The sequence below is a fragment of the Struthio camelus genome, chromosome 10, assembly GCF_040807025.1.
Source record: "Struthio camelus isolate bStrCam1 chromosome 10, bStrCam1.hap1, whole genome shotgun sequence".
In the NCBI taxonomy this organism is placed as follows: Eukaryota; Metazoa; Chordata; class Aves; order Struthioniformes; family Struthionidae; genus Struthio; species Struthio camelus.
Genome location: NC_090951.1, coordinates 3,872,092 through 3,899,024, shown reverse-complemented (window position 1 = coordinate 3,899,024; position 26,933 = coordinate 3,872,092). Strand labels below are relative to the sequence as shown.

Sequence of the window (26,933 nt, the reverse complement as noted above, 5' to 3'; positions counted from 1 at the left end):
CCACACCGCCCTGCCCGAGCCGGGGGCTGCGTTGGGCATCCCTGCCCGCCGCGGAGGGGGAGGGAGGAGGGGAAGCGCCCACGCGCGACCGCGGCGGTGCGTGGGGAGGCGGCAGCGACTTCCCTCCCCCCCGCTCCCTGCTCTGCCCCGCTGCCCGCAGCGCCGCTCGGCTCCGGCCGCTGCCGAAAATCACAGGGGAGGGTGGGAAGGGCCCCACGCAGGGCCTGAGTGCAGCGGCGGAGGACGGGCCTGCGGGGGCCGGGCGGCGGCGGCCGGGCCTGCGGGCGGCGCGGGGCGAGCGGCGGCGCTGCCCGACGGCGGCCTCCGCGCCGCGCGGAGCTTCACCCACTTAAACCCCCTCTTCGTGCGCTCTTTTAAGCTCGGCGGGCCCGGGCAGGATGTTTATACTGCGCAATGTAAACACGGGCTCGGGGGTGCTTTAATAAAAAGAAATCGGCGAAAACTCCTGCTGCCTCTCGAAATGCCCTTTTCTGCCTCCGCCGCCGATCCGGGGATGGGAACGGGCTCTGGCCCCCTCGCCCGCTCTGAGGCTTCTTTGGGGCTGTTTTTTTGGGGGGAGGGGGTATATAAATCTGTGCTGAACGTTTGCGGTTGAATGCCAGGAGTCCGACGTTCAGCTCCGTCGGATACCACAGGCACACACACACCCGAGGGGTGGGGGGAAGGAGAAGAGGGAGGCAGTCATCAGGCCCCCTTTCTTCCCTTCTTACCCCCTCCCTCCAAAAAGCCCTTTTGAGCATCTTGCCATCAGGAAAGCGCTCACTCCCTCATCAAGGTAAGTCGCTTTAAACCTTTGTCACCTTCTTGCGGACCGCGAGTGGAAACTTGTGCCCCAGGGCGAAGCTGGAGGGGGGGGCACGGCCAGGCGAGTCTTGGCTTTCACGGCTCCTCGCTAGGAGCCGAGCAGATGTGCTGGCTGTCTCAGCGCCTGCTTTCAAGACTGGGGAAAGGAAGAGAGAGAGGGAAGGAAAAAAAAAAAAAGAAAGAAAAAACTCCCCCCCCCCCAAAGTGCAGGCCGCACTGGAGTGCTGCGGGTCTGTCTTGCTGCAGCCGGCGAAGTCAGTGCCTCGAGAGAGGGGGACCCCGGGCTAAGTCCCCCCCTCCCCGAAATCCTCTCTCTTCCCAGATTCGCTTTTAAAGTTTTTATGATAATTTAATACCTTTTAAAAGAGAGATAGATACCGATCGGGTTTCCAAACTCCCTTCACGTTATTCGCAAGCAGTTGTTAGTAGCCTCCAGGGCGCCTGTCACATCTGTGATACAACCAAGAAGGATTTAACATCAGGGTCTTTTTTCCTTTCCTTCCCCTTCCTATCAGTTTCCCCCCCTCTCTGCAAAATAATTCATTTTGCAAAAGCACCAGCCCTGCGGTTCCCTGGGCAAGAGGGGAAGTGGGGGTTTGGAGACGGCTATAGGGAGCCCTCAGCGCCGGGCTGGGCAAACCCCAGGGCCTGGGAGGGTCGGTGCTCACGGAAAGATGAGAGAAAGCGATTATTTCTAGCCCTTTTTCCTCTAGAAAGTGGCGAAAACGCTGCTGCGGGCGCTCGGGGAGGGAGCGGCGGCCGCCGGTGTCCCCGGTCCCGCTTCGCCGCCTGAAGGCACCGGCGAGGGCGGGGGGGGGGGGGGGCAGCAAGGCGGGGTTGGGGTATTGCTGCTCACGGGGTAAAAACGCCCCAAAAAACGTTTCTTCTGGAAGCGATCACCTTCCGCCGGGCCGAGTGGCGCCGGGAAAGCCGCTGCTCGCCGCCCCGCTCGTCCAGGAGCGCCGCGCTAACGCTCCTCCTCGCCCCGGCCCTCGAAAGCCACGGGTTTTTTGCTTTATATCGCTTAGCGAGTGACTTCCCCCGATGTCCCTAAAAAAACTCAAGGGGAAGGAACTAATTCCAGCCTTGGAAAAAAAAAAAGAGAGAGAGAGAGCTCGTGTAAAACCCACATTTAAACCCGTCACCACCGGCAGCATTTCCACTAGGAAATAAATATCTCCGTCTCCGTGGCAGCAAATCGTTAACTCGAACAAAAAAATCTCTCCGTGGAAATGAAGTGATTTCCCTTGAAACAGAATCTCGACACAAACGCCCCCCCCCCCCCCAGTATCTTTTCGGAATGTGAAGATTTGGTTTACGACGTATTTCTTATAGCCAGTAAATATTAAAATGGAAATATATTGTCCTGGGTTTTATAGGCCTCGCCGTGGAAACAGCAGAAATGTTAAAGAATTTTATATGGTAAACTGAGCCCGTGAATTTGGTAATTAACAGCTTTGGGGAGGAAAAGCCGGGCCGTGTTTTCTCTGATGTAACAGAGGGATCTTGTACAAGGACTGACCGGACCCTGCCAGGGTTGGAGGAATAAAGGAGAGAAAAACACGTCGGGAGAGGGCTTGTTAGTGACACTTTATCGCTTATAAAAACCTCCGCGCAGGTCTCAGAAATACTTCCAGATTCAAAACCTGCTTTTGGAGGAAACGAGGATGGGAAGATTTCTGGGCTGAAGATCCAGGCTGGGGCCAGCCCCGCAGATGAACGTGACTTGCTTTTAATGTTGTTTGCTGTTGTTTTTGTTGCTTTAATCAGGCCCGCCCCCCACCCTCGGCAGGGGAGAGTGGGCAGGAAAAAAAAAAAAAGGATCATCTGGAGCAATTAGTCCTTTTAATCCCGGCACCGTTTGGGGGCCCGTTCAGCCGGCCCGGACCCTCATGGATTATTGCCGGCACCCACCCCCGGTCCCACTTCGCTTCCCGAACGAATCCTTCCCAAACCCCGTCCCCTTCGCGACTTCCCTCCCCCTCCACGAAACTCTGCCGTGTTTTGTGTAAAAATAGACAAATCCGAGCTTTCTTCCTTTTCCTGCGCCGAAGGTATTTTTACTAGCTAATTGCTTAAGTGAAGTCAACTTTGCAAGCAGGCCGTGTGTAATCCGAGTATGGAAATGTATATAGGTAGTATTGTTATAAGCGGGCTGGGTGCTGCTCGGCAGAGGGGCCCAGGGTGTTTGTGCGAGCCCGGACCACCCAGGGCGAGGGGAGTGACCGGCGCATGTCCCTCTCCCCCGGCCCTGCTTTGCATTAACACCGCTCGCAGAAACCCCGCTCCCCCGGCACCAGCCCTTTCCCTCGGCTACTTTTTTTTTCCTTTCCCCCCCCCCCACCCCCAGGCGAGGCCATCCCCGTGCCCGCTTGCCCCAAGTCCGCTGCAAATTGATGCCTAAACGTTTACTTAAGGCCGAGGGGGGTGCGTTTAGCCAAGTGGCTGCGGGGAGAGGGAAAAGGCCAAGGGAAAGGAGCTGGTATGTGGAGGAAGGACACGCTCAGGCCCCGATGAACCTGCCCGGGAGGGTGCGGGGTGCTGCTGGGGCCGGTGGGCGCCCCACGGAAGGGGTCGCGGACCCGCCCGGAGCGGCCCAAAGCGCCGGCGGTGCCGCCGCCGCGGAGACCGGGAGCCGCGGGGGATCGGCTGCTAACGGGGTATTAGCGCTGGGTTTGCGCAGATGCAAACAGGCAAACGAGACAGGTTTCTTGGCCCCGTACAGGTACTGCAGCATGGTGGAGCTGGGGCCAGATCCCTAAAAAAAAAATAAACAAATAAATAAAAATAAAAATTCCCTAAGATTTGAGCAAAGTGCTCCCCTTGAGCGGATCTCCGCTGCCTTGCTGCTACTCCCGGATACATCGTCTGAGTGCAAGATTGCCCCCCTTCAGCCAGCCGTGCGGGGATAGAGGGCTCCAGCGCAGAGCACTATTATACCCCACGCGTGTGCGTGTGGTGGGCGGCTCCGTAGCACAGATAGAGCCGGCTCTAACAGCTCGCTGCCCGAGAGCTCAGGGTTGGCAGACCCTGGGCTCAAGAACGGAGTGGGACCAGGAAGACTTTTTGGGAAAGGACAACTCGAAATTGGGAGCGGTGCAGAGCAGAGCAGCAGAAGGGTCTAACCCGGCTGCGGAGGCTCATGCTGTCTATCAGCTGCCGTGTGTTAGGCAGAAGTTCAGGCTTTGGCCAGAAAGGAAAAAAACTAAGAATCTTACACATTTTTTCCCCCTTTGTCTCTCTCTTTCCCCCCTTCTGCCTGTCCCGAGACTGCCCCCCCCCAAGCCCACATTTTCCATGACGTCCTTCAATGAAATATTGCAGCACAGGAATTTACAGCCCTCTTCAGCGCAGGATTTTTTAGGAGTTTTCTGGCAGGACCAAGTCCCTGCAATACAAATCGGTTCCAGCGATAATAAGCTCCGAGCGCTACTACTTAGACACAATCGCTTCCCACAGAGATCTTTAAAATATCTCCGGGTATTTATATCCCTGCTTGCGGATGGATAGCTAGACTACTTTCCCGGAGGGATGCTTTTTGGCTGGCTGGGACTCAGACCCGAGTACCAGGGCGCCAGACCGCTGGCGGGAGAAAACGCAGGTCTGAGCTGAGCTGGGTCCTGGCTTGCTGAAGCGACCGGGTCGCCGGTGATGCTCCCAGCCACCACCGATAAAACTGCACTCCCTTAAAGGCGGCCGGAGGTGTAAATCCAGGTGTAAATCCAAGTTCGCATTCCTGGACGCTTGCTGCTTTCTCTGGGCTCTCTGGGTTTCGCTGTGGGATCCTCTGGTGCTCCATTCCGTGGAAGCGGAATCGGGGCCCCAGAAGGTAGATGCGGGCTCAGCGCAGGTCCTACACCCCAAAAGAAACGGGACAGATGGGCTGCGGCTACGGAAGAAAACGTCCCCCCCAACTCACGCTTTTTCCCTTGGCATTCACCCGTGTGTGCACTGCGGACGCAGCCAGACGTGCCCACGCGTGTGCTGCCCGCGTGGAGATAGGGGGCAGAGGCGGGAGCCGGAGCGGGGCCGGGGGCCGCCCTCAGCGGCAGAGAAACACGCTCCCCGGGCGGCAGTCCTCTCTCAGGCAAGGCTCCCAGTTCGCCTGCGCGGGGGCCCACCGCTCCTCGCCAGCGTTTCGGCAGCCCTCTCCGAGCCCCCGCCGGGAAGGGAGAGGATGAGGCCGGGCTGCGGGACGCTGCGAGCCGGCCCCCGAAATTGCACCAGGGTTTTAGCCCGGGCTCCCGGCGCACACGAAGGGGCGGCGGGGATTAAGAAGAACCGGAGACCAAGCAAAACCCCAAACCAAGCAGGACCCTCGGAAAAGGCGCTTGCCGCTCCCGGCTCCTTTGCGGAGCAGCGTGGCACAAAGACGCAAAATAACCCGTGTTGCCATTTCCAGCGTTCCTAGCCCCAAGCGCCGGCGGTAAAACAGGGGCTTCGGTGGCTTGGAAACGTCTCGGTCCCCCTAAAATTTTGGAACTGGGAGTCGCCTCCATCTCCCGCCGTGCCCCTAGCGAGGAGCCCGGCCGCTGCCGGGCCGGGAGAGTCCCCGCGACAGGGGCACGGTGAGGGGCTTCCCCGCGGCCGGCCGCCCCGCACGGCTCAGCTTCGTTTCCAACCTGACTGAACTCAATTCGTTTTTCTTGCTTTCTTTTTTTTTTTCCCTTTCTTTCCCAACCCTAAACCAAAATCCCGTTGAAATCGCCCGTTTCTAAAACGACGGGAGTCGTATTGCAGGACCTGCGTATAGGTGCTAGCAGAACGGGACATTTTTAGCGTTGTGGCAGGCGAGGGCCATCGGCCCCGCCAGCTGAGTCGTTTCGGGGTTTCGAAGAAAACACATCTGCCCAGAGAGGTGCGAGAAATTAAAACGGAATAGCCAAAGTTAAAGAAGAAAGATTTTGTTCTAGTATCGATACTGAAAAAACACGGCCATGATATACTGGCAGGCTAAATAATAGCCAAGCGAGTGGCTTCATCTCCTCCTAAGCACCGCGGAGAGATGCAGAAAACAAACCCAACGGGGCAGAGGACGGAGCTGGCCTGGCGCTGTCTCCGCTGCCCCTCGGGGCTCAATCCCCAGGCATCGGTGCTCGGACGGGGCTGCCCGCAGAGATGCCGGGTAGCCCGAGCCCCTGGGCTGGAGGAGGAGGACACGGGGCTTCTTAGGAGGAAAACCCGCAGGGAACAGGCCCGGGGACCTGGGGGGGGGGGGGGATCCGCAGGGGTCTCCGCGGCCGCGCAGAGCCCTGGGTCGCTCCGCGGAGCTGCGGGCCCGGGCGGGCTCTGCTCAGGGAGGAACGAGTGCGTTGTTGTGAAACATTCCCCCCCCTCCCCCGGGCTGTCCCCGCCGAGACCCTACGGAGTCTGCCCGTAGGGTGTTGGGGGGGGGAGGGGGGGCTGCACTTTTCTCCTTGGAAAGATGCTTTGGAGAAACCAGCCCCGGGTTTCCCCTTCCCTTTGCACCCAGGTGCAGCGCATCCTTCCCAGCCCCGGCAGCAGCATCACCTGGCCCTGGAGAACAAGGGGGTGCCAACAGCCAGGCGCTTCCCAGAGAAATTTTCCCGGGGGGGGGGGTCTCCTGCCTGCAAAAAATCCGTTTCTGAGCCCTACGTGGAGACCACGCACTGCAGGCTAAAACCCACAGCAGTTTTGGCCGGGGAAGGGTCCGGGCGGCTTGCTGCGCCGTGCCAGGGCTGCGCCAGGCTGCGCAGCCCCCCGCTCCGCACGGGGCCGGGCAGATCGGCTTGAACCCGCTGGAGAAGGGGCTCTGCCGACACCCGCCGCGGGGGCGAGGAGCTGGGCAAAGCCGGTGCCGCACGGCAGAGCTCCCCACGCGGGTCTCCCTTGGGGAGCGACGGAGCTGGGAAGGATGCGGGAATACCAGTCGTTTCCACCCAAGGATGCTCAGAGCAAAGCAGCCTCTCGTTGCCTTTCCCGATGCTCCCCTAGGAGAGATGGGCGAGCCTGGGCACCTATCCTGGGTGGTGACAGCACCGTGCTGGGAGTAGCGCCGGGGGGCTTCGGCGTGGGCAGAGGGCGGAGAGGGACCCGCAGCACTTGCAGCCCGGTGCAGCAGCCAGGCTCGGCGGGGTTTGATCTCGCTGGTCTTTGCACAGGGGATTTCTACCCTGCCAAAGCGGCTCTTACTGGAGGCAGCCCCGGGGCATGCCACTGGGCTCCAGTGAAAAAATAGCACCCTGAGCTATTTCACCAGGTGCTTTGCTCTAGAGAGATAGAGGCTGGGCTAGAGACCAGCCCCACAGCCCCCAGAGCAAAGTGGCAACACACGGGGGACAGGAGGGAAACTCGCAGACCACGGCATCCAGCGGGCAGGCGACATCGGGCTCGGCCCCTGCTAGTCCCGTGGCGACTCCCTTTGCCCCGTCTGGGCTTAACGAGCCTGGGCTATCCGGCTAACTCGTGGGTCGAAGGGGAAACCTCCTGTTTTTTTTTTTTTTTAAACTTGTTTCTATAATAAATCTTAATTCTAAACTCCGTGCCCCCCCCCCCCCCGACCCAAAGAGGGAGTTTTGAGACTCCTATTCATAAACAACGTGAAAAATCCCGTCTGTAAACAACCGCAACTCTCAGCTCGCTTTTCCCCTCTTTGCAGAGAAGTGGGGAGGGTTTTTTCTTGGAAGCTCTCCTGGTAGAAACTATTTTCCAGTATTTTTTTTTCTCTCTAATGAGTGAATTCCCAATTAATCGCTTAATTAATCGCTTAAATACATCGCTTAATTGGTAGACCCCAGCAGCTCTATAACCGCACCAGCGAGCTCTGGAGCCGCACTATGGGGCGTTGCAGACTCGTGCCCTGCCTTGCTTTGCAGTTACCAGGGCAGAGAGTTAAAAGACACTAAAAATTGGTTAATCATCTTTCCCACATCCTTAGAAAAACAGAAGAGCGCGTCGTAAAACGATCCCATTTGGACGATTGGCCTCTGGCTAAATATTACGAGCGACTTTTTGGCTTTAAAAACGTTCTGCATGGAACGACGTGCTTAGTTGGTATTCCAGGGAAAGATGCTCAGTGGATCAAGAAAACCCTAACCTAAAGTGGGAAGGATTTACAGAGAATTGATTATTATCCCCTAGAGTTTCATGATTTCTGCAACAAAGCAGAAAGCTTTTTTTTATTTTTTATTTTTTTGAGAATAAAGCTATTAGAAGAAACGGGTACATCCATCTTCCCGTTGGTTGTCTGCGTTTCTTAGGGAAGGGAGTGGGCATGTGTGAAATCTGGGGAGGAATGGAGCAGAGATCTGGAAAAAAATTGGCACTGAACATACTAAAATTCGAATAACGAACCCAGAAATTATTTTGCTTTTCCTTTTTTCAAAATCACTCTGTGAATTGCAAAATGCCTCAGAGTGCCTAGCAAAACACCCTTAGTTCTATGCTGTTAATCTCCCTTAGATTCCAGCCCCTAAATATGTCTATAGAAACCATTTTGCATATAACGCCAGTAAAATCGGTGAATGAAAGAGCTTCTGCCTTTTCCCCAGTGTACGGGAAGCAAACCCCTTTCACCAGCAAAATGTGAGGATTATCTGCGAGGAAAGATGCTGCTCGAGAGCTATCCAGCGGGATAGCCTGCATTGTAATTATTTCTCTTGCGGGATCATTCGTTCTCCTTTCGGAAACGAATCTAACTTGGATGTTTAATTCCAAGCCCCGCGGGGGCTTTAACTGCGCGGAGAGGACTTAAACCCGGCTCGAGGACTTTGCTCTGCGCTGCCTCTGCCGTGTCCCCCGGAGATGGGCGCGGAGGCTGCCCCGGAGCCCTGCGGCACCGGCGTCTCTGCCCTCGGCGCAGCCCCCGGGAAGGGCGCCGCGGGGCCCCACGCGTGTGCGGGGCTCAGCGCGGAGCTCCCCCTTCGTGTGCGCGGCGCTGGCCGCTGGGGAGAGGGGTCAACCCCGCGGAGGCGGTCGAGCGCTCCGGACTGGTGTTAAACTGCTCTGATTGATTAACACAAATATACACGTGCTACGAAATTAGCCCTGGCACGTCAGAAAAGGGACATTTTCTTTGCATCGGCAAAGGACTTGGGAGGGCAGAGCTGAAGGGGAGCCCGGGGGTTGATCTGCACACAGACTCCACGGCATCTCAAGAAGGCAGTCGCCTGACTTGCCCCTGCAGCTCCTGGTAGAGCTTCATCCTACTTAGTGCAAATGTTTGAGTCAGTGAGTAGAGGAAAACAGAAATGCTTCCAAATACTGAAGCTAGACAAATAGATAGACAGATATACACTTCTCGAGGGGAGAGAAAGCAAGCGAAAGTGTGAGAGAGAGAAAGAGAGACAGACAGAGAAATAGAGAAATAGAGAAATAGAGCAAGAAAGAAAGAAAAAGAAAAGAAAAAAGGAAAGGGAGACAGGAAAAAGAAAGAAAAAGAAAGGGAAAGAAAGAAGGAAAGAAAGCAAGAAAGGGAAAGAGAAAGAAGAAGAGAAAAAGAGAGAAAAAGGGAGAACGAAAGGAAGAAAGGAAGAAAGGAAAGGAAAGAGAGAGGGGAAAAAAGAGAAAGTGAGAGAAAAAGAAAGAAAATAAAAGAAAGAACAAGGAAGAAGGTAAGAAAGAAAAGAAAGAAAGAGAAATACAGAAGGGGAGAAAAGAAGAGAGAGAAAGGGAGAACGAGAAAGAAATAAAGAAAAGGAGAAAGAAAAAGAGAAAGAGAAAAGAGAGAAAAGAAAGAAAAAGAATGAAAGAGAAAGAAAGAGAAATGAGAATGAGTGAGAGAAGGAGACAAGAGAGGAATAGAGAGAGAAAGAAAGGGAGAAAGGAGGAGAGAGAGAGAGAGAAAGAAAAGAGAGAAAGAAAGAAAGAGAGAAAGAGAGAGAAAAAAAGAGGATAAAGAAAGAGAGAGAATGGAGGAAAGAAATTCCTGCAAACGAAAAATGGGACGCAGACAATACAAATTTTCCCTGCAAGGCTGGGATGAATCGGAGGAAAATGCTCCCAAATGCGCTAACAAACCGCCAGCAGTGACTGCTCGCCTCTCCTCGGAGGCTGCCGGCTGCTGCATTTACCTGCTTCCGCAGCCGAGCCGGTAGGAAAGCGAAGCAAGCATTTCCTAAAGGAAGTTCGTTAAAAAATGCTCCCTGAACACCCTGAAAGAGAGGGAAGAAAGAATAAAATCCTAGATTTAGACTGGAGGGAGGTGCGGGTGTGTGTGGGGGGGGAAATTTGGTTTTATCGCATCTGTAATCTTTTTCTGAAGAGGGAAATCGGCGGTGTGCGAACTGCTCAGTCTCCGGTACCTGGGTTTAATACCGGTTTCCGTGCGCGTTTCACGCGCGGTTCCTGCCCCAGGTCTGCCCCGCGTGCGCGGCCGCTCCGCGCCCGCTGAGCCCCGCTCACATCCTCGCCGAAAGCAGCGGCACCGTCCCCTCGTTTACTTCACCGGCTTAGTAGGTGGCCGTGTATATTTTTGTTGAAGCAGTGTTTATGTTAATGAAAAAGGCTGAGATTACAAACAGACCACTGAATGCCCTGGATGTTGCTGCCGGATTGGTCTAAGCTGTGTACTTTAAACCTAATCAGTTTCCGTGAGCAAATATGATTTTTGTATTTTTAGCAGAAACATATTTTGCGCGCTTCGGGGAGCCCGTGCCGCCTCTCCCCCTTCGCTTTTGTTTCGCTTGCGAGCTTTGCAGTGCGTTTGCCATCACTGCCCAGGAAAAGCCAGTCCGCCAAGGGGACTGCGGAGGACGAAGTGGTGGCATCCAAACCGGCTCTCAAAAATTAACCATAAAAAAACAACGAAAACATGCCCTCCTGCTTGGGGTCCAGCCACAAAGGCTCTGAACCCGCTTCTGGAGCCCAGCAAGGGAAGCTGGGGCTCAGCTCTCCTTCCCTCCATCATCCTCCCCCCGCAGATGGATTTCAGTGTCCCTGCGGCAAACGTGTGCTTGATAACCTTGCTTGTGGCAGAGGAAACTGGAGACCCTTTGGGGATAGATATTGCCGAGGGTTTTTTTCTTGTCGGGTGGATTTGGGCAGTACTTGAAATTTGCTCCAAAACGCCAGTAATTTACCCATTCACGATGGTGAAAAATATAATTCCAGACTCTTTAAATGCTTCATGAGCAAGAATCAATTCTTTGAGCTTTAGATAAAAATTAAAACTCCACCTTTTTGCCCGGGGGAAGACAGCAGTAACTGTCTGCCTATTTTTACTTTGATCTCAGGGTATGAGTTTGATATCATTTCGATTTTGTTTTTCCTTTAAAAAAAAAATTGTCCAAAATTATTTCGGGCAGACCTCCCCCCCGGCCCCCACTCAATTGTTCCTATCCTCCTCTGCCTGCTTCAACTGTCACTGCTTACAGGTTAAAATCACATTTTTACAGGCTTCCTCACCCAACTGACAATTTTCCGTCTTGGAGAAACCCACCTTTGGTCCCAATTAAAAGGAGAGCGCACGGATTTCTCCCTGCGGGAAGCTCTGCGAGCAAACGTGCGCGCAGCATTTGGCACTGCGCTCCTTTTCAACACTTTCCTTTTGTGGGCAAAAGCTCTCGGCGGAGGAGCCTCTCCGACAGAGCCAGGCAGACCTGGAGGGTTTGTGCATTCAGATATTTTACTACTGTTATGATTCCTCATTGACTAAACTACAAAGAAAAAACGAAGTGTAAGCAAGTCCCCGTTTGAAGGGGATGTTAACAAAACTTGAGGAGGGGGGAACATTAGTAGGGAAGGGATTAGGGAACGAACAGCAAGAAAATCCTGAGCAAACCTTTCCCCTGCCCTCGCTGTGCCGCACTAGAGCTGCAGGGGGGATTTCCCCCCTGTTTTCGGGGGCAGCGGAGCCCCCTGAAATCAGCTTTTCTGCCTTCGGATATCAGTCGGGGACTGAGCCTTCTCCACGTGGAAGTGGGAGATTCCCAGTGCGGTGCTTCCCGGCGACCGCGGACGGCAGTTTTTCTTTCTTCTGCCCTCGCACCTGGAGTTAGCCTTTCCCCCTTTCCCTTTTTTCCCCGGGAAAACGGCGTTTTTAGCTAGCAACACTACGCCACCCGGCGGCGGGGTTGGCAGGGCGAAAAAGCCGGCAGAGTGGATCACTTGGAAGAAAACGGCCCCAAAACTAAGGCTGTGCTGTTAGGGACAGGTAGGCCGGGCTTGGGGCGGGGGTGCGGCGGGAGCCGGCGCTGCCCTGCGCTGCCCTGCGCTCCGCACCGCTCTGCTCTGCTCCGCTCCGCACCGCGGGGCCGGGTCGGGCCGGGGGCTGCCCCTTACCCGCCACACACCCACACCCACACCCCCTCCCCTAACCCCCACATCCGACCGCGCTGCTCGCTAGCAGCACTAATGATGCCGCGTACCAGCTATGCGGTGTGAGGCAAAAGCAGATGAAAGTGATGTCACATTAATGTCAACTAACAACTCTAGCCCACACAGCCTTGATTGCTCTTATTAATCTTGCCAATTTGTCTGTCAGCACTTGGCTAATCCCTAAATAGCCTTCAACAGGTGCTTTATGCTTCCGCCACATCCCTGCTTCCCTCCCCTCAACCCACCCACCCACCTCTCCCCCAGGAGCCCCTCGCCTGCCCCCGGGACACTGCCTTTCCCCTGTCCGTCTGGGATGCTCCACTTCCCCTTGGAGGGCTGAGGCGACTTTGTGGATATTGTTTAGTCTGTCCTAAGCGGGGCCGGAGCTTTGGGTTTCCCCAAAGGCCAGTGCGGGGAGACCTTGAAGAAACTGGTCGGAGGTGGAGGAGAATTACCTGGGGGCACCTGGTGGGGTTGGGGGTGGAAACAAACCCTCCAGATGGGTTTAGTCCCGTGCCACTGTTAGAAAACACGTTTGTGCACCCTCTGTCTGGACTCCGGCACAACAGTGAGTTGCGTTGTTTTTATTTTTTGTGAGTCTGGTGGTTTTATTGAGGGGGGAAAAAGTTTAAAACAAAAGGTCCAAACTGAAGTTGCAGTGCAAAAGCCACATCACTCCCTGAGCGACTTTATCCTGCCACTAAGCTCAGTGTTAAGTATTTTCTTTACTACGCTATCAGAAAATCCACTGGCTTGTTATAGTGTATATTTAGCTATAAAGTACCAGTTGAGTATTGAATGGAAGACTAAAATTATTGTGCTGTGAGGCTCAATCTTTGTAACATTATTATTTAGCACACTAGTCTTAAACACGGGTTTTGTATGCAAGCACCGCTATTAACTATTCAAGCCGAGTCCAGACTGCTTTCCTCTTTCTGCATTAAAAAAAATTGTTTTAGATCTGCTTGGCAACTCTGCTTCATTAAACAGTTCACAGGCAGATCTGAAGCCCTTTGCATTGCAGCGGTCTCCTCCTGCAGCTCACCTGGGAGATGTTCTGCTTTGAAGGATGAGCTGCCAAACCTGTCTTTGGTGGAGCAGGCTCCCATTTTAAATATGTAGTTAGCCCAGGTTATTTCCAACCCTGTGCTCAGGGCAGCAGGAAGGAAAAGCTTTCAGAGGCATCTTCAGCCGTTCCCCTAAGAGCCTGGTCCAAAGCGATTCGAGTCACTAAGGGAAGTATTTCCACTGATTGAGCTCAGGGCTCAATTCATCATTAACCCTTGGGTGCTTCGGATCAGATCCTAAAAGCTCTCCAAAAATACAGCTCACAACTGCAAGCTGTTTCGCTCCATCCTGACCTGGATTTATTATCAGGAGACAGATAGATTTTTTTCTTTCTTTCTTTCTTTCTCCCCTAGCCATTTATTTCATCCAATAAGACTATCCATCATGGTACGCTGGAACCGACCTACGATCCGAGGATATTCTTAGATACGCAGCATGTCAGGAAACGGCTAGCAGCCTCGCATGATGCAAATATTTGGATGACCGAGAGGTAGGAAGGATTGTCCAAATGTTTACTAAAGGCTGTTGATAGCCTAAGGATTTATAACTGGTGTATAATGTCTGCCCCCACACAGCTCCTCTAGCAGGTGCATCCAGTTTCAACATGACACATGGTATGTGTGTGCTCTGGGAAAGGGGATGAAGGAGAGAGACTGCTTCACAGGTCTCAGCTCCCTTTCTCCAGCTCTGGTCAAGTTGCTTACTGGTTTTGAGCCTCAGGAAAGGCAAGAAAGGAGCCCAGGACCAACTCCAAGGATGCAGAACGTTGGTAGCAATTCAAATCATTGCTAATTTTTAAAAACAAAACCCAAGAAATGAACGTGTTTAATTAGAATTTCCTAAGTGAAACAAATGCTCTGAGTTATTTAGGCCCATCAAAGTATTCCTTGTCATACTCCTTTAGCGCTGTGGGGGAGGAAATTCATGACATTGTTCTAGTTATTGTTCTTGGCATTTCACTTCCTAATTTCCACCACCGGGATTCGATCTCTTCTGTCTTGCTGAGCTCTACAATAAGTCCTAATTTCTGCTACAAGGCTACCAAAAGTGCTAACAGATCAGTTTTAACCATTTCTGGTGTTCGTATAGCTACAGCTTGCCAATGGTGATGCACACCTCGCTGGAAATAACTCCATTATCTGTTGCCGAGTAGCGTCTCCATCTTCCCTTTCCTCCCAGCTCTCGGAAGCAGCGTGCTGCTCTTGTGCAGCGCAGGCAGAAAAATCTCTGTGAAGCCAGAGGCCGTGTTAACAGCAGCAGATGACCCCCTAAAGAGGAATTTACACCCTAGATAGACCAGGCTGGCTGACTAGAGACGGCAATACAGCCCAGGAAAGATTCAGTACCTTGCCCAAGGCCATGTAGCAATTCAGTGGCAGAGACAGAAAATGAACTCCAGTGCCTTGATACCCGCGGCCAGTGACCTGCTTTCCAGCTCCCACTGCCTCAGGAGTCATTCACAGGATCCAGAGAGACTCTCGAGGGCTCCAGCCCAGCCTCCTGCTCAAAGCAGGTCTGTCACCACCATGAGATCAAGTCACCCAAGGCTTTGTTTAGCTGAGTCTTGGAAACCTCCGAGGACAGAGAGTCCAGCAATCACGAATATTGACAGTCCTTATCGTAGCAGCCGCAGAGCTGTCAGTGCCCTTGCATCCATCTAACCTGGTGTCTCAAAGTGTTGGCAATGCAGCAGTCTTTTTGGCTAAAAACATTCCTGCTACCTCATTTTTGAGACTCTTTAGCCTACAAAATGGGGGAAATCAGCAGAAAATTGAGTCACTGAAGTCTGGTAATTGCCTTCCCCTCGTCTGTTTTGTAAGTTTTGAGCCTGTGCTAGAAACATGAACGCGTGCCTTTAGTGTGCTGCAGAATTTCAGACAACGTGCTTTTCTTAGTAACATGCTTTTCTTAGTAACGAACAGCAATTGTATCTGCTGCAGAAAAGCCTTTAATTCATTACAGCCCTGGACTAGTAGAGTTTACTGACTGCTCAGATGGGTGAATACAATGGCCCTATTGTTTTGTCAAGGGAAGATTTCTTAGTTGCATGCTGTTGCGTAAACTGTATGTTTTTTATTTGTTACCTGATTCATTTCAATGAGTTTCCTTAGATGGGTTTAAGACTGTTTGCCATCCTTGTGCTGAAGCAATGAAAGAAGCTATCAGTGGCTGTGGACCAGATTATTAGTATTACCTCTTTTGGCTTGTTTAAAAAATAAGAAGAGAACTCGGTGTTCTTCTCAGGAGCAGAAATTGCGTAACAAAATATATGGGAAAAAGAAGTAAGTGCTCAAATTCCAAAGTCATCTGTTGTGCTTGATGAAGGTTTATTATATATTAAAAGAATTCAGTCCCGGTTTTGATGTCACATTCTCGGTATGACCTTAAATGCGGAGTCATAACTCAGACTAATCTAGACTCATCTCTCCTTGAACCTATTTCTCAGCAATCACTCAGTGGTGCTGGAAAAGCATTTCCTTGACAACGCTCTTGAGCCATAGACTGGTTCCAAGCCAGAGGGATTCAGGAAAAACCAGTCACATTCGTTTAAGTGCTAGCTCCAAATTCTCACTGGGGCTGGTGACACCTGGACTGGGTGTCTCAGGGACCTGCATCGCAGCTGCAGAGAGATCGGAGGTGGAGCGTTAACTGTGGCAACGCCTTTACTGCAAGAACGGCTGTTTCTGCAAATGTGTGCACTACTCATCTCTCCGTTATAGCAAACGTCGTCAAATCATGCACAGTCCAAAGCTGCCTTCACAGCTCTGTCAACCATGCCTACGAATTGATATCTCTAACATCTCTTAGCTGTGAGCCTCAGTGTTACATTCTTCAGATTTGCACTCCGGCAGGGATGTGGTATGGGGCTGGGATCGTCTTCCTGAAAGTCTCCCTCCAGAGAGACCACTGGGGAGGATGGGGTGTCACTATGGCAGGTGCTCTCCTTTCCCGGCACCCCAGGGCCAGCCCTGTGGGTGCAGCGCAGTGGGAATGCTAGAGATTAGGGAAGCTGAAGGAGGTGAGCAGGCCAGGCTGGGGGGACCTCATACACCATCCTTTTGCCAGGTTGCTCAAAGAAATTCTCCCTGGAGAGGTCATACAGACTCTGGCTGAGTTATCTTTTTGTGCCTCTTGGCCTCTGGATTGGGAAAACTTGCCCTCTTTTCTAGTCAGCTGTTTTGTGGAAGTGTTACGCCATTTAAAATACTATCGCTATGGCTATGGACCAGCCAACAAACAGCGGTGGCCTGGAGTCAGCTCACTGCTGATCATTTCCTTCTGCTGCTGTATCTAACTGGGTGCAGGGCCCAGATTTGCTGCCCTGCCCTGGGCAATGGCAGGGAAGGTGCTCACCCTGGAATCTGTCTAGCTCATGTAGCCCTGATACTGATATTAGAAAATTGGTAAAAAGGCTGGATTTAAGGAATTCCAGCCCAGAGCTCAATTCATTTTAAAACTCCTGACCCTTGCCAGGCCTTGAGCAGGGACACTCAGCAGCTCGCATGAGTTCTTCTAACTTGGACGCGCTGCAGCTCTTTTCCTCACCTGTGCTACCGAAGTCCATCCATGAGGAGGCTGCAGACCTGGTAGGATTTGGCCCAGGGTTGACTGAAGCAGAAACAAACTAGCTCAGCCCCTGGTACATTTCAGTGCATTTGGGCTTGGAGGCTTTGAGCAATGGCTTGTGGTCCAGACCAGCACTATATATATTATTATATGTAATATAATTACATATTGGTAATATATAATTAGCTGTTTTTCTCAGCGAACCGTTATTGACACATCGAAGGATTTTTATGCTGCAGGATTTTTCTTGGCTAATCTGCCAGGGAACATATAGGTCACATTGTATCTCAGCTTTCTTGGAGTAAATCACAGCATGCAGCCCCTTTATCTTAACCAGAGACTCTATACAGGAATGTTGCACTGTCCAGCCCTCAGGCCACCCACCCCTGATCCCAGACTTCAGCGTCTGCTCCAGGCCCAAGCTCTGACCCCTATGAGACATGCTTGCAAGGTCAGGAGGTTGGGTGGTAAAAGGGGAATGGGGAATAGCAGAGAGACATTTGAGGCTGGTTCTGCAAAGAGATTTCAGGGGGATGTTTACACTGGCCATTAAGTGCAGACTTGAGCCTGCTTTCCTCTCCAGATTTGCCTCCCATCTGCGTTGTTTGCATGAAAGCACTCTTCAGGCACAGACTCAGTCCCAGCTTCAAAGTTTTCTGGAAGAGGGTGACCCATGCATGCTCTGCACTCTCAGTCCTTGGTCATGCAACTTGGGCCAAATGGACCAAGGTAGGATCAGACGAGGCAGCCAGTCCTGCAAGGCAGACATCTGATCCAGGGCTGGGCTCTTTCTAAGGGCAATAAGGGTGCTTGTAGCATAAGCTACAGCAGAGACATTGTGGTGTAGCCAAAGGCAGGTAGACCATAATGAGAGAAGCTATGTGGGACACCACATAGGGGAAGAGGAGAAACAGATATGTCAGGTGGAAGCAAATAGGTGTCCATCTGAAATGGATGGCGATATAAGTCTACATATTGCTTTCACCCAGCACAGAGTATTTCTTTCGATGTCATGCTGTGGTGACTCAAGCTCTTCGAGTTTGTCAGCAGAAAGGATTATAGAAAATACTCTTGCACTGAATAAACAGCCAGGATCCATTTCACACGCATGGACAAACCACTCTCCCCTGGGTGGAAACAGTGTCCTTTGGGATCGGGTCAAAAATGATTTCATTGGAAGTTTCTCTATGGAATTTTTGTTTGTGTTTGCCTGGAAGTACCAAGCAACCATCTTCATCCAAGAAATAGCTGCAGAAGAGGTCACTGAACATGGTGTAACTGTCCATCAGGAACAAGGTAGACTGTTTCTATGTGCATCACACCGCTTTCCCATGCAACATTTCAGTAGAGAGAGAAAAAAGAGTATTCCAAGCAAGATTCTGATTTCTTTTTCTTTTTTAATTGCAAAACGGAAAATGAGTTATTATTTTTTTCACAACCATTTGTACAAAATTCCTTCTCTGATGAAGAGGAAGACATCATTTGCTTTTTCTCTAAGGGCTGATCAAAGAGGAGACAAAGATGGTCAAAGAGGACAAAGGAGATAAGATGCCCATCTTATAAGATGCCCAGTGAAATAAGTATTGATTGACTGGCCAATACAGGGTTGTATGGTGATTTTTTCCCCCTAATTACTCACTAAAACATGCTACTCCCCATCTCCTACTTAGCCTTCTGAGTGAGTGACTCATTTTCAGAACTGCATAACTAAGTCAGAACTAAAAAACTAAGTCAGGAATTCAGTCATGTCAATCACTCAGCCCCAGGTACTCAAGGTTATTTAGATCACTCTGATGGGAATTGGAGACTGGATCTAAAAAGAGATTTGGTCATCCCGATACAAAGCAATACAACATGTGACCCATGGGTGCAAGGTCCCTGCGGTGGGTCAGGGCTCCTCTCTTGCATGGGGATCCTGCTGGAGAGGGGAATAGTGGCATCTTCAAGGCTGCCTCTCCCCAGGGCCCAGTCACCATCCTCCAGGCTCTTCCTTCCCACAAGGGCTGCACTTGGTGGCAATCCTGTCACTGTTGCACTGGATAGCCTCCTGGCTAAACCACTCGCTGCGGTGTCAGACTCTGAATTCAATTCCCTTCCCAGCCTTTGCTGGGACTCTGTGACGGTGTCTGGGAGCCTCTATCCCTCCCGGTGCAGCTGTTCAGCTTTGCAAGGGAAAGGCTCCCAGATGTGCTAAGGAGGGAGTGGGAAGAGTCCTGAATTCCAGTCCATGTTGTGTGGACTCTTTGTATATTTTATTTTAAAGAGAAAATATGTACAGAGACCTTGGAGAAAGGCCGGGGAACCAGGCATGTCCCCGTGAGCACACTAACCACTAGCCTAGGAGGTCCTGCAAGTTATCCGCCCTCCGCTTTCCTCTGGCCGCAAGATGAACTGGCAGCTAAGGGGCCTTCCAGGATCAGAGGCAGCCGAAGTCCGTTTGTGTCACACAAGTCCCTAGACCCACCTTTGCAGAAGGCTTGAGGTGTCCAGGCCCTTTGAGAATCTGGGCCTGACCCAAAAGTAAAGGAGCACAGCAACATCTAAACACCCATGTTTTATATTTTTGACTCATAAAATATGTGCCATATCAGATCAATAAATATTTACACACTCATAAGCATGTTATGGAGCTGATTTCATTGCATTTTAAGCCCATTTAGCCGTGGTACTTGGTAGCTACTTGATTATCGCGTGAGACGATACATTTATGAAGTGTTGGCCTTCATTTAGTTAATAACCTCATTGAGGTATAATATAAAAATGGTATGAAACTGATTGTTTCCATGGAAACAGGAATCCAGCAAATGATTTCATATCACAACTTGGCAAAAGAAAAAGAAGAAACTTTTGTAATTGTTCCCATTAACCAAATGCAAAGGATTCATGCTCAATCTCTACTACACTCTGTTTCACTTCTGCAGTGAATTAGAGGAGGAAAAGTTAGCACAGAACCACATAAAAAGCACCGAAACAAGCTGCACTTTACTGAGCATTTGTAGTTCTGCCACCAAAACAATTTTCCTTCTGCTTTACAGTTTTCTGGCCAGCTATGCTGACTATCATAGCCACCCTGTTTACCCGGAGTTGTCGTGCACAGAGGCTTTAACTGCGCCAGAGCTGTGCACAGAGGCAGAAGGACATGCCTGACCATGCTGCAGGACTGAGCAGGACAGGTTGGAGACAGGACAACCCTTACTTCAGCGATGACTGCTTAGAAAATGAACTTCAAAAACAAACTTAGAAAGTCAACCTAGAAACCCAACTTTCAGCATGAGTGGCGGGAAGGGAACCACCCCGCACCTCATATTTACTCAGGTTTTCCCCTGTTTTTGGGCACACGATCAGCTCAAGGACTGTCTTGCTTTAGACAACCGCCCAGTACAGCTGTACTGAAGGTGCTAAAGGTTTCCCAGTTCCCTGGCCCCTACAGCTCCCACCTACCTGAGATTTCCTCACCCCAGGGAGCCCAATGAGATGGAGTAGGTCCTGGCAAGTTGCTTTATGGTTCAGATGTCATGGGCCATTACATGCCAGATCAATCAGGTTATATTTTAATAAGCCCAGTGTGTCTACAACGCCCCAGGGTGCCCTGCCTGTGGACCCACAGGGAAGTGTGCACCTCTCAAGCACCCTCCCACCTCGCAGGATGGAGACCTGGCTGTCCACCTCCACCAACAGCCTGTCCTCCCACTCGTGTGGGGCTCCGCTCCCTGACCTGGCCCCTTATGCACAGCAATACAAGAAAGCAGCAGCACAAAGGACAGATCGGCTCCTGGGATGATGCCACCCAACCCCACCAGCCTCTCCAGAGGAATGAGGAGACACCAGCTGCTGCTTCATCAACCTGCTCCATCCCAGGAAGGGCCGCAGAATGTGTTTCCCTCTGGGCTAATTATTGCTAATTGTGCCACTTTGCAATCTCGCCAGCCTCACCCTGCATAGGGCAGATAGGGATATCAGTGAGATAAGGAGCATGCAGATAGCACAGGTAACTGGTAAATGCTGTCAAACCTGTGGTGGGGTGAACTGCTTTCTGGAGGGGGCTTATCTCTTGCAGCTGACTATGAAGAGTGCCTGAGGCACCAGTCTCTGAAGGAGGATACTGTCGTACTAAGGCTAGGTGGAGTGGAGCTGGGCATGCTCCTCCGAGCCCTTTAAAAGGTACTAGAAGGGATTTTCGTAACTCAGTATTTGCAAGCAATAAAAAAACAAGTTGACATTCATTTCAGAGTAATTCTTTGAAATTTACTTAACATGCAGTTTATTCTTTTGCGTCGTTTTTTGTTGTTGTTACTTCAGCACTATGAAAGATTTCATCATTTCTTTCTTCCTCCCCTCAGAGAGAAATAAATTCCATTTTTTTCATCGGATCCTGTTATCTCTCCGATCTTTCGCCCCTACATTGGTCTGAGCAGTAGGTAGAGATTATCACAACCTGTTTATAAAAGAGGAAACTTGGGCCAAGAGTCATTGTCATTCTGCAATATTTTCAGAAAATGAGTCTTATTTGAATACTGGATTTCACACCCAACTCAGAGAAGTCTTATACAGGAAGTACATTGTCTCCTACAGTTTCGTACAACTTCTGTCTTCATGTATACGATAGCGCACCACACCGAAAGTGGAACAGGTTGGTATGCAATGCCATGCCATGCCACGCCATGCCACATCAGTGCTGAATACCTACGTGTTGTCTTTCACTCAGGCGTATCAGTGCCTGTTGGAAGAGGCACTGATGTAAGAGGCACCGCTATCTCATTAAACAGATAACTCAACCGAGGCAAATGTATTTCACACCTTGTGCTTCATGGCTATCGAAGTCAATGGCAGAGCAACTCATACACCCGAGAAATTGCTTTGGTCCTCTAATTTCAGTCTTGGAATATTTTCCATGTCAAGTATCTCCACATATAAGAGCAAAGTAGGAGACTTAGAGAGACGGACAGATAGATAGAACACGTCTTCCTCAAGGTACCTTGATCATCTGCTTTCCTTTTACCCTGCAGAGTCCGGTCCGCTTTCAATTTGGTTTCAGTTACCAAAGTTTCTCAGCCTGTTACAGTAAAGTTCATAACAAAGTCTGTGGCCAGCTCTTTCTTTGATAATTCCTCTTCCCCCATTTGTTTATCTCAAGCACTGAGCTTTGTTCCAGGCCCAAAACCAAAAGCCTTTCTACCCTGTTCTCTTCTTGACTTGTTGCAGATGTAACGAAATAAATCTTTAGAAAGAACAAACCTTCACTTCCTCTCTCCCGTCTGATTCAGTCACAAATCCCAGGAAAGAAAAATAAATCACAATGTGAGCTCACCCAGTCCTGGAGGATACCACATCTACTTCTGAAGGCCACCGTTCAAATTGGATGTGTCCATCCCTCAGAGAGGTCAGCTAACACAGCAACTTAATCAACAGCATCAGCCCAGGGTATCGCATGAAACGAGCCACACAAAACAAAGCCACGTGCATTTCTGTGAGCCAGAAGCTCATCTTCTCAACCCTTCCGAATACTCCACACGTTTTTTTTCCCCTGTATGGTCTCAACATGAGACAAAGTTCAGATAACCATGAAATCCCTGTTTGGAACACAGTCAAAGTCAAGGGTGGACAAAAAAAGCATTGTGATCTGGCTGAAGTGAGGCTGACATGATGGTCAGTGCCGGTTGTGAGCGCATGACCAAGTTGCTGGTGCTTTCTCAGAAGTTGTTTCTCAAGGATCAAAGGGGAATATGCAAAGCTGGGTTTTTCTTGCAGCCTGGCAAATTCTGTCCCTCTGGTCTCTTCCCTGCCACTGGAGTCACCTACCACCTTTTAAACTATCAGTCACCAGAAAGATCAGCTGTAGGGTCCATCCCTTTTTCTAAATTGCCCATAGGAAAACATTTGAAACGTTCTTCCAGATAGCGTGCCTGAGAGGATGTCTCCGTGGGAAAGCTGTGATGCTTTTCCATCAACCATTGAAGGAAGGCTCAAATTATCACTGAACGCCACCAAGTTACCATGGATCAACAAATTGTTGTTTTTAGCCAATCTGCCAGAGGTCCCATGTACATTCTCCTATTTTGTCCCAGCTGTGAGGTAAAAGTACCTCAGCTTAAACCCCTTTCCAGTGCCCACTTCACTTTGCACTCCCTTGGCTAGGAACTGACAGTTGGTCACTGTGTCCCAGCCATGGGGATTGCACCCTCCAAGCAAAGGGGCCACAATTTCTTACAACAGGATTACCGGCATTTGCCTGACTGTGTCTTCAGTTGACATGTGTCTAAGTTAAATCCAGACCAGGTTTTAAGCTGGGAAATATTAATACTGTCTAAAAGGGATCACTGGGGTCCACACCAGGCAGCACCTAGCCCATTGTTCCTTATTCCTTCAAGGATAGTCAGGGGAAGATGTGGAGAGCTAAGAATTGCGCTGAAGTCAGAAGACATTTGCGTCACTCTGGAGGGATGAACTAAGGCTTTCTTTTTTACAAGATGTCTTTGCACATTTGAAGCAATTCATACAGTTAGCATTGAAAAAAGTGTAATTAGACACTTTGAGAACTGGAAGAAATTAACTCCAACCACAGACTATTACTCAGACTGTTATTTAATAATACTTCCCAAATGTGCAAAGTACTTAGTTTTAGAATAACAGGAAAGAAGTATAACTCCGTATTGAGAGCTAAGGCTTTGGCCCAGGAAACACACATGGAGAAGGCAAAAGCCAGGCTTCAGAGCTGGAAGACGAATGCCGCCTCTCTGCCACCTGATGGGTGCCCAGGTGTCCACCCAGGACAAGCCCTGCTTGGCTGCGGCTTGGGGCCGTGAACGTTCGATTTACGGCCCGAAGCTCTCCGACCCTTGAATGGCTGGAACGCAGTCAACGTGAGCAACAGGCCCGAGGTGCAAAGAGCTGGATGAGAGAAGATCTCCTTCAGTTTCCAACATGCCGAGGAAACCGCTAAGAAATTGCTGTTTTCCTTCTTCTACAGCACCAGGCAGAGCTGTTGACTCACCGCTAGCTACGGAGGCCTGGCTAGAAAGAGATTATTGTGATTTCTGTCTGTTTCTTTCCTTACTACAAAAGGCCCCATTCATCGGGGTTAATTTTGAAGGGAGAGCAAGGGGTATCAGTAGCATGAACTGTATCTGAATGTCTCGACCACATTTCAGCAAGCCAAGCTTGCTGGCCAGTTCAGCCCCCTGAAATAGATATCTTTCATTTTAATTTTTTAGTGGATGATTTCTCTGATTCTAAACAGAGGTATCTTTTCTGGTCATGGCAAGTTTAAAAAGTACTGACGAAGCAGGGAAGGCCATTTTCGTAGCAAAAACAAGAGGCCATTCAAGAAGCATGAAAAAAGTTGTTCTCGAGGCAGATACATACATTTCTTCTCCTGGAATCAACATACCTATATGCATCTACCTAAATGCACACACAGATATGAAGTAAGGCTGTGTTCAGGACAGTGAACCTCTGCCTTATTTCAAAAGGCTGAAAAATTTTTTTTTTCTTTTTTTAAATACATACGTGATGCCTGATTTGCTTAACCACTAGTCTTTGTGGAGCACAACTGGGACTGTCTGTGTGTGGGAAGAGCTACAACATAATTGCTTTCAGCAGAATATCACTGTAGTCTATAATTAAAATATACGAGGTTGCCAGTTTCAAAATTTTTAAGTGATTTCATCTGTATTTGGGTGATTATGTCTGTCTGAGCTCCTCATTTAAAATGATACTTCTATTTTCAGTGCACAAAATGGTTCCTGGGTAAAAGAAAAAAAATATCCAATAACTTTGTCCTATCCTTCTTCCAATCTCCAGGAAAGCATCTAGGAAAGCATGAAAACGCAGTGCTCAGACTTCACAAGTGTGTCATAGCACTGGGGAAATCCTTGGTGAAAGCTGCCTGGGAACTGTCATTTCAGAGATGGCGTGGAAGGTGTCAAGAAAGAAAGAAAGCAAAGAAAAAGAAGACTAACAGAAAAATCTGTCACCTCCTAAATCAGAGTGACAACTTCAGCACAGTGTTTACTCATGGCAGTAAAAATAAATTGTCTGAGACTGATTGTACCCACATGCCACTCGCTACGCAACAGGGATGTCCCCCGGTATCGGAAACCAGATGTGAGGAAACACATGACAATGGCAATAGTCGTCAGCGTGGCAGCGGCAGTGACAGGGCTGCTTTCCTTCCAGTTGTAATAAGTGAAAACAGCGAGAGGGAAGAGCGATGTGTCACTGCTCCCCGCCACACCAATGCACTTGCGTGGAGAGGGAAGAGTGACTTTCAAGAGTCCCAGCAAGGCGCACGGGCGAATGAGCAAACGGGCAAACAAGCGATTTGAGTGTATCTTCAAGCCTTGATAAAATAAGCCTGCATATGCACAAAGTCTCCTCCTCACTTCCTCGGGGGAAAAATATCTGACAGTGGGGATCCACTCCTGAGCGTCCAGGCTGCGACCTGGGGGTCCGTGACCCCATCCTTGGTTTTCTTCTGAAGCCCTCACCATCTCCTCCAGCTCAGGCCAGACCTGCCAGAGCCTGAGGCAATAGCAGAGGAACCTCCGCTTCTTAAAGTACTACTCAGAAAAGCATCCCAGTTTGGCACTGGGACAAGACGAGAGCGCTCTTTTCTCATCTTGATCGTAGTGCCCCCAAAAACCTTTCTCTCATTTATGGTCTTTCCATAAGGTCTGGGTGCTCAAAGATGTTCCAAGACACTTGTGGAGCATCCTGAGTTGTACATGGGCTGGGCTAGTCCTCACAGGACACTTTCTGTCCCTGCAAGAACTGCTGTCCCTTGACAGGACTGAGCCCTCCACAGACTTTCCGTGCAGCAAGTTCGTCCTCTTTGGTCTTTGGAAAAGGTCTTGCAGTGGTGCAGCCCCTTGAGGAATGACTAATTTTGGTGGAATCAATCTACCTAGAAAGCTTTTAATTCTGAAGTAATTCTTTGCTCAGGGCTATTGTGGCATCGGTTACTTTGTGCCTTGCTGCAGTTTCACTGCAGGAGGGAGTGAACAAGCCCCATCCCTTGTTTAAACTTGCATAAGGTGACATAATGGCAGGGTGGAGGGGAACAAAAACCTCAGCACAGTAATGTACAGGACCGGGTATCATAGTCCCCAGCAGAAGGAGGGTCTCTTCGCTTGCCAGAGCTGGTCACTTCACCTGGTGGCACAGCCAGCATTGGTGCAGGCTGAGTCGGCAGGGGCTGGGGTTACTCTGTGGCCAGGGTGTAGCAGGGACAAAGAGACAGGGGAGTTCCCCAAGACTCCCACTGCCTGTTGTTCCCACAGCTGTCCATCTGCACAGCTGGAGACCTCCGGGGGTGAGTGACACCAGGGTTTGGCCATGAACGGTTTGGGGGAAGGGGAGGGAGCACAGGCAGAGCAATACAGACACAGGCTTATCTCACCAGGGCTGTTAAAGAAAAGCAGGAGAGAAACCCTTTGAAGGACAGTTTGGAGCAAGAGAGAATGGTACAAATGTTCCGATTGCAACATGTGACAGATTTCAGGACATCTTGATGACACAGGTATATCCAGAGTAAATTCTCTGCATATTCCAGTTGCTCACTGGACATATGACTTGAATTCGTCTTGTGGCAACTTGCACAGAAAATTGAGTAGTTCTGCAAGGTGAGAGGAACAGCATCTGCAAGCTGAAGGTTTTCTTGCTCTCTGGGAAGGTGCATCGTCAGCTGGAGCTTTTCTTGTAGTCGGGATGTGTACGCACAGCCTCCGTGATGCAAATATCCTGGGGTCAGCACTGAGACGAATCTGACATAGTGGCCCAGATCTTCCAGATGTGTAAAATGTCATGACTTCATGCCTTTCAGCAGAGCATCAATCCAGCTAGAAATGTGCTCGATTATCTTTCTGAGTTGCCTGGCCCAGCTACACCTCAGCATACACAGACTGTCAGGTAGCATCCTCTACCTCACTCAGAGGAGGGCTGCACAGTCACTAGCACCTAAAGGTATGTCTGGCATGCAGCGTTTTTAATCAAAACAAGCAATATGAAAAGGTAAAGATGATAGCATTGCTGTTATAATTGTAATGAGTCACAAATGCTGTTCTGATGGTTTTCTTTGAAAGAAGCACACAAAACCCAACTGATTTAGTTAAAGATCTCCCAGTCTTTGTAATCAGCATGGCCACAAATGAAGGCAAGCCTACTTTCATGTGACAGACTGCATAAGTAGTTTTCCCATT

At 50.4% G+C, this 26,933-nt stretch overlaps 1 long non-coding RNA gene across 1 annotated transcript; it reads left to right on the top strand.

Annotated features, from left to right (window-relative positions):
- The first annotated feature begins 430 nt into the window (after positions 1-430).
- On the top strand, positions 431-26,933 carry LOC104149318 (uncharacterized). Its single transcript, XR_695317.2, has 3 exons — positions 431-796; positions 13,524-13,660; positions 24,538-26,933. It is a non-coding gene; the product is annotated as an uncharacterized lncRNA (long non-coding RNA).